Genomic DNA, 11,485 nt, shown 5'->3' with positions numbered 1-11,485 from the left:
ATATTTAGATCTCAAGGGTACTCCTTAAAAACGTACTGAATGATAATCTCAGGAGACTTCCAGGGTACACAACCTGGAATGGGATCCCAGATGTGAAGACTTCCAAAGAAAGAGCCAACTAAGAGGGCAAAAATGGAGCAGAATTCCAGACAGTGGCTAAGGTGACAGTACAAGAAAGCCTGAATAGGAAGGGGTTTGCAAAATGATTATTTCACCCAGCATTTCAGGGTGTCCTAAAGATTCCCAAAGGGTACATCAGAGCAACAACCCAAACCATCAAATGAACAGGAAAGGCAAAACAAAACAAAAAAGAGTTGGGGTGCATGAGAAAAAGTTTATTGTCTAAAATAGGGAAAAGATAGCAATAACTATCATAAAATATTGTTTAATGATTTAAAATTGGGATAAGCCGACAGAGGAACTTGAAACTGTACCTATTATTTAGCTCCACTAAGACCTTGACATTTTCTCACTCTGTTGAAGAGGGTTGTTTGGCACTTGAACTAGTCACTTGATTGTAGCAAACAAGATAAATTTAGAATAAAGCTGGACAAATCCAAGGTTGGCAGAAAAGGTCAGAATTTAAGGTCCATGGTTCTCGTGGAGATTCAGTCTTGCTTTTTTACTCTTAAGTGGCAACAGCTACACCTGACCAGAGTGATGACAGGTAACCTGCTGTGGGTGAGAGATGAGGTCTGATATGGGTCTTGTGTCCTGGGAAAAGTTGGGTTGGGAGGATGAACCATGTAGACAATTGCAGTCTCGACTGTGGGACTGTGGGACAGGGCACCTGAACAGATGTGCTTATTTACATCAATTATATTAAATTATATCACAGGTTTAGTTTGAATCTCTTCAAAAGCAGAGCCAGAATTTGAGTGCAGGTAGTTTAATTGGGAGGAGGTCCCTGGAGATGGATCTAAGAGAGAAGAAAGAGACAGAAAAGGAGGAAAAAACAATAGAAAGGTGTATTATTCATCACTTGGGTGGGCAAAGGGTTTGGTTCACTGAGTTCTCTTGAGAAATGTCTAGAATGTCTCCCAGGACCTTCTGCCCTAAGGACAGGTGCCTGGAGCACTGTCCTCTCCTCTCCCTCACTGCCAAAGGGCTGTCCCTGTAGACCTGAGCTCCCCTCAGTTCCAAGCTGTGGTTGAAGGTTGGATAAGCAGCCTCCTGCAACTGGTGGGAAAATGGAACAACACAGGCATCTGCTTGAGGTGGATTTGAGCTCGTCTCAGAGATAGCTGAAAATCAGAGGGGGTGGAGAGGTGTGATATCAGCCACAGAAGTTTCTGTCATGGCCGTAGACTATCAGAGATCCTGGGAAAAGCAGTCACACGTTTCTAAAAGGTGCATCTTGGTGAATGTTCTTGATAAAAATTAAAATATTAAAAGAGAAGTTCTATTTTTAATTCCTTTGGCTTAGTAATTTAAACCATAATATTTGCTGGATTTTAAATAAAGTAGATGCTTTATATTGGGGGATTTAAAAGAGGAATAAATAAATACCTCTTTCTTCTACTGCAGAATTCTGATGCAATGGAACTACAAGACACAGGAAATTGACAGATGGAGGTAAAAGTGGCAGCAGCTTGGAGAACACGGGTATCCACCTGTGACCTGCAGGGCTAGGCTGGCTAACACTGTGAGCCCACATTGCAGTCTGGACTGTGGGACAGGGGACCTGAGCAGATGTGCTTACCCAGGTCACTTCTTTGCTCTGGCTGAGAGGAAAGAGAATGCCTCTCTGAGAGTTGCAACCTTGCAGCTTTTAAATAGATAAATTGTACCCAAATGAACAGGAACCATTAGGTGTGGGATCCTCACCATCCACCAATCAGATAATTCTAAGGCAGGCGTGTGGACCAAATGGGACAAGGTGAAGAAGATTTCTACCAACAGCTGTGAAAAGGAAAGGAATGGCAGGAATGGTGCACACTGAGTTCCCCCTGCAGGTTTGAGGACATTCCACTGTCTTGGCACAATTTGCCTGGATAACCAAGAGTAATGTTGTCTCCTTTAAGACCTGAACAGCTAGACTGCTAGCAGTAAGACCCAGCTAGCCCATAAGTTCAGGAAGGGTCTATGTCCGCTTCTTCTTCTGCAGGATCCAGAAAAGAATACCAGGTTGAGAGTCAGAAAACCTAAGTTCTCCACTAGTTTCCCAGTAAAATACAATACTGTTAGCATGGCCTTTTAGACCCATTTCAAATCTACATATTAGTTTCAGAATTATTTACTAGATTGAATTGAATGAACAGTGATGAAATAGGCGAGTTTAAGTATTACCTAATAATGATAATAAAACTTGAAAATTAGCAACAAGGTGCTGTGTACCTAAGCGGGAGGGAAGCCCAGGAAATGTGCACTGACTTTGGCATTGGACAGATTAATGTTTATAGCCTGGATTTGTTACATTCGACCTGGAGAAATTTCCTTGGCTTTTATATGCATTCATTTTATCACTGGTAAAATTATAATTTCTACCTTGGAGATTTGTTGTAAGGAATTAATAACATAATGTAAGTCAAATGAATAACTTAATGCCTAAGAGGCATTCAATACATGGCGGAGATTACCTTTGTTATCTATGAAAAGAATTTTAAAGTACCATTAAAAATAGCCGATTGGAAAATAACAGCTTCTCAAGGATTATCTTTGAATGACTAATTAATGACCTTGATAATCATCAGGCATTTCCAGGTAAGAGTGGGTGGAATTAGTTATAAGTCTATATTAAAAAAAAAAAAAAAGTCTTGGCAGTCCTGCCCATTAGCAAGAAAAATTGCTCAAAGATTTCCCTGTCTGCTCCCATCGCCTCTGGGAATATTGGTTCTTCCCAGGCTTACCACACTCACTCAGTCCTAAGAGATGGGAAGAAAACCATAATATCAGGCACATAAATATATGTGTGGGATGAACAAATCAATAAATGAAATAATATAAATGATAGCCAAATGAATCCCATCAACAAAGGAGTAAAAATATTGGCTTGCTCTGTGTAAATGAGTAGAGACAGGCTACTCTGAAGGTGGCAGATCTGAAATTAAATGGGCCATTTTCTACACCCCCAAGTCTCCAAGTAAGGAGGCAGTGGGCCCTGTTTATATGCATTATTCCATCTCCTGCTATCAGGGAACAGCAAAATTTCATCCCAGCCCAAGGAAACAACCACATTTCTGGAAAGGGGGTGGAGGTGGTTGATTTAAGATAATTGACAAGTTCCCTTTCCTCAATCACTGAGATGGTTCAGGGATGGGCAAGTTATGCAATGTGGTCAAAGAGATGATTGATCCCAAGGCTTGTGAAGAAGCTAGTTATGCCACAAGTATGACATCTCAGAATGCTGCCGCCATTTTATCACTTGGAGCTGCTGGAGAGAGTTGGAAGGTGGTGAGAAGCCAGAAGAAGTAGATGATATCCATTCTTAGTGAGATTGGTTGAATTGTGAGTTTCAACCTCGTCTGAAGGCTATATATCTTGGAGTATTTATGTAAGCCAGCAAATCCCCTTCATTGTCTAAATTAGGGGTATTTTTCTGTCACTTGCAAAAAGTCTTAATTAATACAATTAATCTTCTTTCCTTTGTGCCTGATGGATTGTTGCCAATTTGCTGACTTGGAAATAAAATCCAAATGAAGTCAGTGTCTGAGAAAACCATAGATGTGAGGTTATGACCTTGAATATGAACTTCTGAAACATTTTTAAAGACTTTGTTTGGAATAGATTTAGTTAACCAATGACTGGGATTCTACATTGAGCTGTTTTCTGTAAAGTCTTGCAGAAATTCTGAATTTCAGTGGTTTATTACTTAATAAATAGCCCTTAGAAAATCACTGGAAACTGTATATGAAATATTCAGAACTACTCATGTGATATTTTACAGTCTTTTATATTACATCAAAATCTAAAGACATTAGACTTGACTAAGAAATAAAAAACATGTACATTTCAAACAACAGTGTTTAATTCTTGGAATCCAAAAGGAGACTTCATAAGCAACCAGAAAGTCTTTGTTCTCATAAATGAGATTTTAAGTTAAAAAATACAGAAGAAAATAACTTCCAGCTCTGAAGATTAAAGAGTATAAACATGAATATTAAGAGAAGAATAAAAACAAGAAACATTTTTTTCAAGACAATATATCTAAAAACCCTACCATGAAGATGCAAAATCTAAAAACATTGTATTCAAAAGTTGGTGGAAAGAAAACTAAAGAGGTTCTTTGGTTTGTTTGATTTTTACTTGATTCAGATATTAAGTCTGTATCTGGTCACGGTAAGACTGCTAAGGTTTGCCAAGTTTGATTATGAGGACATAATCAAATTGTGACCCATCTGCAACAAATTCATACTATTTCCTTATGCATTTTAGTTAGATAACAGAGATTTGATTCATAATTTTCTTCCAAGAAAAAGGTCTTTGAAGTTAAATAACAATTTCAAAATTGTACAGGATGTTAAATTATAAGAAATAGAAAATTAAGAGCCAATGGCTATTATGCACTGTGGGTAGCTACATTCTTTGTCAATGTGCGATGGAGAGGTGTTAAAATGTTTCTTCACCCAGAATAAAACTATGTCATTTGCATGTAGATGGATGGAGCTGGAGAACATCATGCTAAGTGAAATAAGCCAGGCTGAGAAAGTGAAAGGCTGGATGTTTTCTCTCACATGCAGAAGCTAGAGAGAGGTGGGTGGGGGGGAGGGCATCTCATGAGTAGAGGAAAAGAAGGAAAAGGTCAAAATCAAAAGGGAGGTAGGAGGGGAAGGCATGGGAGAAGTACTGGGGAATGGAATCTACCAAGTTATGCTATATCTATGTACAAATATATCACAATAAAATATATATATATATATATATTTTATTTGGAAATCCAAATAAAGTCAGTGTCTGATAAAGCCATAGATGTGAGGTTATGACCTTGAAAATGAACTTCTAAAACATTTTTTAGACTTTGTTTGGAATAGATTTAGTTAACCAAAGACCGAGATTCTACATTGAGCAGTTTTCTGTAAAATCTTACAGAAATATTTGAATTTCAATGGTTCATTACTTAATAAATAGCCCTTAGAAAATTACTGGGATATATGTATATATGTATATTCATTGTGATATATTTATACATAGAAAAAAATTTTTTTTCACTAGTTAAAATAACAAAAGCAATAATAGAAGGGAGATCAATAGAGTAGAGCCAGAAAATGGGGGAGGGAGGAGGGAAGGAACTGGGGAATAAGATTGAGCAAATTGTTATGTGCATATGAGTTCATATGATATCATAATGAATCCCACTATTGTGTATAATTATGATGTACTAATAAATAAAAATAATCTTTAAAAGTTTCTTCATCCAGAAATATGGATAATTTACCCACACCACTGGAAGGAAATAAGGTTAATGCAAGAAAGGATTGGTAAACAAATGGGGTTGGAGTTCTATTGTACTTTAAATATTATTTTACCAAATTTAAATTCACCTAGAGAGATTGTCACTTAAATAATGTTGGACACATCTCAGCCCAGATGGCGGCAGTAAATAAATGTGAAGCATGTTTCCTTGGCTTAGGAAAGAAGTGCTTCTTCTTTTTTATTTTTAGTTTTGGTTGTTGTATTGTTTTGTCTTGGGTTTAACCAAAGCATGCTCTTCCCCATAATCTGGGGTATGCTGGAGTGGTGTGTTTTGGGGATACTGTGGGCAACTTTGTCCAAGGTACTGGGAGCTTCTGGGAGAGTCACATTTCCTATTCTTTGGGGGTTTTGATTCTCTTTATGGAACTGAAATAATCTGCACAAGGAATCTAGCCAAGGGGAAAAAGGGCAGATAGATCCTCCCAGGCCCAGTATTGGGGTCTAGATTATTGAGAGCTGATTCTAAAGGAGTGTAAGACCCTCTGACAAGGAGCTGTGCTTTGGGGAACTGTGGCTGAGCAGAGCAAAAACCAGGGGCATTCACAAAGGCAGCAGGGAGGCGAATCAGATTCTCCGGGTCCTCTCGGCAGCATGTTTCGAAGCAGGACTGGCCTGCTTCTAAATGGGTTTGGACTGTGTGACCCCTTGGTGTTCTTGGGAGAGGCATTTAAGAGAGGAAGCAGATCTCCTGTACACCTAAGTAAGTAGGGCCCCGGGGATTAACTTGATATTCTAGGGAGGTATGACCTTATTTAAACGATGAACATGATAGAGCAAGTCATATTATTTAAAATAACATCATCTCAGGATCTCAGCAGATGCCGGGTATTCTACAACTGCCATTATGCTAGACCTACAAATGTCTCAATGGGTATGTGCACTTCAATACCCTGTCCCTTCTATATTCTTGGCCAAACTACAGTGGGACACAGATAACCTTTAACTACATATACATGGTCCAATTGAATGAATCTTAAATCTGTTTCTTTTTAATTCTGAAAAAGGCCTGTAATATTCTTTATTTTATTACTTATGTCTTAATATTTATCCTTAATATTTCAATACTTTAAAGATCAGAATTTTGAAATTTTATCAGGTAAAATAAGCTTTAAAAATAAAAACAGCTCACATTTTATTTCTTTTGATTAACTTATTTAACTTCTCTTATATACTTACTTAGGAATTCTCCTTGAGTAAAACTTCCAGAAATTTATCCCTGCAGTATAAGATTATATATGCATTTAAAAAAAATCATGGTTTAATCACAATGAGGAAAAATTATGTCAAAAGGACAAATCAAAGATCAATAATGTAATCTATTAATAAAGAAACAATGTAAATGATTTATATGTCAGTGCAATTATTAATTCAGAATGTGGTTTATTTGATAGTTTTAATCAGTTCTCCAATTGATCTTATAAATCTGTTTTTCTTTATGTTGTTATATTGGTAATATTTCCTAGAAGGAGTAATCTATTAAATTTTAAAGATACTTATTAAATAATTACATTTAATAACTCAAACAGCTATTATTTTCTCCCCATTTTAAATATTTTGTTAAAATGTTGGTTGCCTTTTGTGATCACATTAGTTGACCCAGGTTACAAATTCTATTTTGAATGCTATTTGGGCTTTTCTGTTATCATTTAAGCCATTTTTTTTCTGATTACTGGTAGTAGTCAAAATGCCATTTTTCTTAATAGGATTAAGTCACAAATTTGACTTCATAGAGATGACTTCCTGAGGTGACAGTAATATAACCGAGCTTACTTAACATCAATGATATTTCAGATCCAATTTATAGAAGTTATAACCAATTATCCAAGGGGCTTTATAACTGAGTTTTTAATATTTATTACAGAGAATAATAATGTTGGCTAAAGGAAGATATCTAGGAGATAATAAAATGATACAAATCCTTTAGCAAAATACTGAAGTCATACTTAGAGCTTTTTGAGCCAAACTTGAGAACGAGTAAAAAGACAACCAAAGTAGAGGCAAGATTTAAAAAGGAAAGGATTTTGCTAACAAAAAGACAACTTCCATTTCCTCAACAACTAAGACTCAAGTCCCAGAACTTCTGTTTAGATGACAGGGAAGAGATGTGCTTTATTGATCCAGCCAATGTTTAACACACACACACACACACACACACACACACACACACAGCCCTGCACCAGAAATTGTGTGATTTCTTGGCTGTACCACTTGTGAGCAAAACAAAGACAATGTTTTTATGATCACACTCAAGGTCCAGTCAGAAATAAGCCACATGACTCTTGAAAGGATAAGAACAGCAAGTTAAGAATAAACTTAGATGAAATGACCCACGCAGGCTGCCTGGAGGAGGTGACTTTGATGCTAAGATAGGATGCAGACATGTTCCCAGCAGAGGGAGATGGGGTTCCAGAAAATAACGTGCGCAGAAAGAAGCCCGTGATTCTTCGCCACCCTTTCATCTTGTTCCTCAAGCTCCTCCTGAGGACCCTTGGTCTCCCTTCCTCCCCTTTTCTCCACTGAGGCGGGTGGGGAGCAAGGTACTTCCGTGTATAAAATGAGTCACAACCTTGGCTAGAAGGGAATGAGGTTAAGAACCTCATTCAACCTGAAAAAGTGTTACATAAGGCTGCGGAAAGAAGCAGGGTCCACTTTGTCCAAGATGCCAGAACAAATGACGTCAAGTGCTCCCAAGTGCACCCTGTAACGACTCCCATGTTGGCTCCGCAGAGGTTCCCTGACGTCTCTCCAGGCTCCTTGTTTCCTCCTATCTCTTGACATTAGGCCCATTGAAACCCGCTTTTGACTGGCTTTTGTGATGGAGCACGTTCTGCGCCGAGCTGTGGGCAGTGCTCAATTGACAATTACTCTCATTGATCCACTGAAGGGAAACGTCTCGTAATACATATTAATACATAGTTTTTGTCTGATTCTAAGTCAGCATTTATTTGAGTAGAGGCTCAGTCTTTTCTTCAGTAACCAACCTACAAGGCTTTTTTTCACATTTGCACTTGAATAGGGGAGGGATTGTGATTTGTACAACTAACCTAATAAGCAAAGAGATTTTGCAGAAATAGAGATTAAGGCAACAAGCCCCATTCCAAGGAAAGAAAGTCACTTGGGGAGAGGCTTTTGACCATTTTTAATTGACATCTGTCTGTGTGTCTTGCTACTAGAGGACAGAAGGCAAGTGCGGTAAAGACCATTTATGTACCTGCCCTGATATGATATGGATCATGAAGCCCAATTAGATAGATAAAGCCAATGTATTAAATTTGAAATTTACTACTTCGCTTGGCGATACAATTACCTAGTAAAAACTAGGGAGATATTATAAGGAATTAGTAATGACCCAGCTTAGTCATTAATAATACAAGTAATTTTACAAGAGGAGTATAATTCCACATATTTGATACCTCTCCCTTTTACTTTTTCTAAGCAAAAAAAAAAAAAAAACCTAAATTGCTTTGACAAATGAAGAGAACTGATAATGGAAAAACTACTTCCCCACTTTGGAAAAGGTAGTGATTTAACGGATGAAAGGTTATTATCCGACCTCAGATTTAAATTAAAAGATGGGGTCAGGAAATTCACACTTGATGCCATAATCTGGACTTTCAGAGCTGAGGCAAAATTTAAAACTGACCCATATCAGCAATAAATTAATATAGACAATACATGACAATCCTCCAAGAACCAGAAAAGTTGAAGGACTACTCATAGACGTCTCTCGGGGTCAGCACAATGGATTATTAACCGGAGGAAAATAAAACTCCCTGTTGGGAGCAGTCCCAAGGCAGCAGCCCATGAGAAACAATGGATTCAAGGAGCCGTGTACACAGTGTAACGGAATAGAAAGATGTGTGAGGAGTAGCTGCACCATTGGGAGAGCTTGAGAATTTGCCCATGATCAAGCCTGTGGTCTGAGGCCTAGACTCTGGTATGAGCCCATGTTAAAGCCATTCAGACTAGGTGGGTGTGTGTGTGGGGGGGTGGACTTTGCAGAGAGTTGGTGTTGAGTGGGACCAAGTGGGCTAAAGAGACGTCGAAGTGTCCGCTCATTTATTTACTCAGTAAACACAAATTCCAGGTGTGGTGGGATATAACAGGCAACATGCTGCCATTCTCTAGTTGCTGAGATCTGGGGAAACTTAGGTTATACAGCTTTTTCTCAAAAACCACTTTTCTTGATTTATGATACACTGTATTTTATCCCCCCCCCACCACCAACTTTTTATTTTGAAATTTATAGAAATAGTGAAAGAACCGTGCAGTGAATATTCATATATCCTCCACCTGCAGTCATCAGTGTTAACTAACGCCTTGGCAGCTTGCCAGAGAGGTGGGCGGAGGTCTGGATACACAGGTGTATATGTGCCCCTATGCACATACCTACACACACCTAAATATACAGACACAGGGATTTAGCTAAATGACTTGAAACTCAGTGTCAGGTATGATGACATTTAATCTGAGTACTTTAACATGCATCCCCTGAGAATAAAGTATTCTCCTATAGGATCACAAAATCATTTTAAAAACCTAAGGAAATTAATGATATTGCAAAAGTAACAATCATACTCACATGTAACATTCATACTCACGTGTCACCCGTTGGGGGTGGACATATTTCATGGGTGAAGATTTGTAATAAGGAACCAATATTGATGCTCCCAATACATAGAAATGATACATATTTGAGAAGATGGAAAGGCTAATTACCTAATTACTATACTTTGTATACATTTACTGAATTATCATACTATACCCTGTAAATATGTAAAAAATACTGTGGGTCAATTAGAAGGTTTTCAATAGATTAAAATTTTTAAAAACTTCAAAGGGAGAAAAAATGATGTTAAAGAGAAAAAAAAGTAAGATGGTAGAAGACCCAACAGGATATTTTTTCTTTCTTTCTTCCTTTTAATGTGAATAGGGAATTTATCGGAGGAGAGCAGGGGCTCACAGCCGAGAATCAGACTTGAAAACAGTCCAGAGACCTGGGCAGCTCCAGGAGGCCATGAAGTCAAACCCAACAATCTGGAAAGAACAGCGCTGCTGTCCACCTCCACTGGCTGCCAATGAACTCTGCCAGTTCATCTCTGCCTCATTACTAGAGTGCTGAGGGCCATTACCAAGTAGGAATGATGCATCGAAATTTCCTTGCCAAGCGTACCCCATGCTGCTTAGAGGACATTCGGTGGGACATTGCATGCATGCTTTAATAAGGTGACCTTGCTCAAGGACCAAGGCGGATCCAGGTTTAGAGCTGATCAGGTTTGAGGAAGTAACCGGCTCCTTGAGTTTAAGGCGTTGCCAGTTTAAGATAATGGGTTTTAGGGAAGTTGGAAGTTGAAGATTTTTGCTGGGATTAGGGTGTTCCTGCTGCTTGTTCCCATTGAGTTCTCAATGTCTCGGCTTGGCACCAGAATCATGAGCCACCACACAGCTTCGTAGGTTCAAACAGCAATTCTTTATTCCCGCTCTCACACCGCCTCCACACAGGTCCAGGGACAATCGCGTTCTGCAGTCTCCCGCACAAACCACCTACTCCACGAGGCTCTCTCCAAATCCCATTTTAATCTCACGAGAACTCAATGGGAACAAGCAGCAGGAACAACCTAATCCCAGCAAAAATCTTCAACTTCCAACTTCCCTAAAACCCATTATCTTAAACTGGCAACGCCTTAAACTCAAGGAGCCGGTTACTTCCTCAAACCTGATCAGCTCTAAACCTGGATCCGCCTTGGTCCTTGAGCAAGGTCACCTTATTAAAGCATGCATGCAATGTCCCACCGAATGTCCTCTAAGCAGCATGGGGTACGCTTGGCAAGGAAATTTCGATGCATCATTCCTACTTGGTAATGGCCCTCAGCACTAGAGAGTCACAAATCCCTGGTGGGAGCCACCAGCCAGTGCAGCTGAGCTCGTGTCCCGAGTAGTGGCTGGCGGGAGGCAGGGAAGAGGGGATCTGAAGGTTCAGGGACGTGGGGCACCCCTTCTGCTATCAGAGAATACAATATGAAATTCCCAAAATCACGGGAGGGGAAGATTGGGTTTGGGTCAACCTAAAAAA

General features: G+C 39.0%; 1 long non-coding RNA gene across 1 annotated transcript; it reads left to right on the top strand.

Annotated features, from left to right (window-relative positions):
* Window positions 1-557: 557 nt before the first annotated feature.
* LOC144365639 (uncharacterized) lies at window positions 558-5,599 on the top strand. The gene is made up of 2 exons (XR_013424330.1): window positions 558-667; window positions 1,528-5,599. It is a non-coding gene; the product is annotated as an uncharacterized LOC144365639 (long non-coding RNA).
* The last annotated feature ends 5,886 nt before the right edge of the window (window positions 5,600-11,485 follow it).

The sequence above is a fragment of the Ictidomys tridecemlineatus genome, chromosome 7 (assembly GCF_052094955.1).
Source record: "Ictidomys tridecemlineatus isolate mIctTri1 chromosome 7, mIctTri1.hap1, whole genome shotgun sequence".
Classification (NCBI taxonomy): domain Eukaryota; kingdom Metazoa; phylum Chordata; class Mammalia; order Rodentia; family Sciuridae; genus Ictidomys; species Ictidomys tridecemlineatus.
This window is presented reverse-complemented; position numbering and strand designations above follow the sequence as displayed.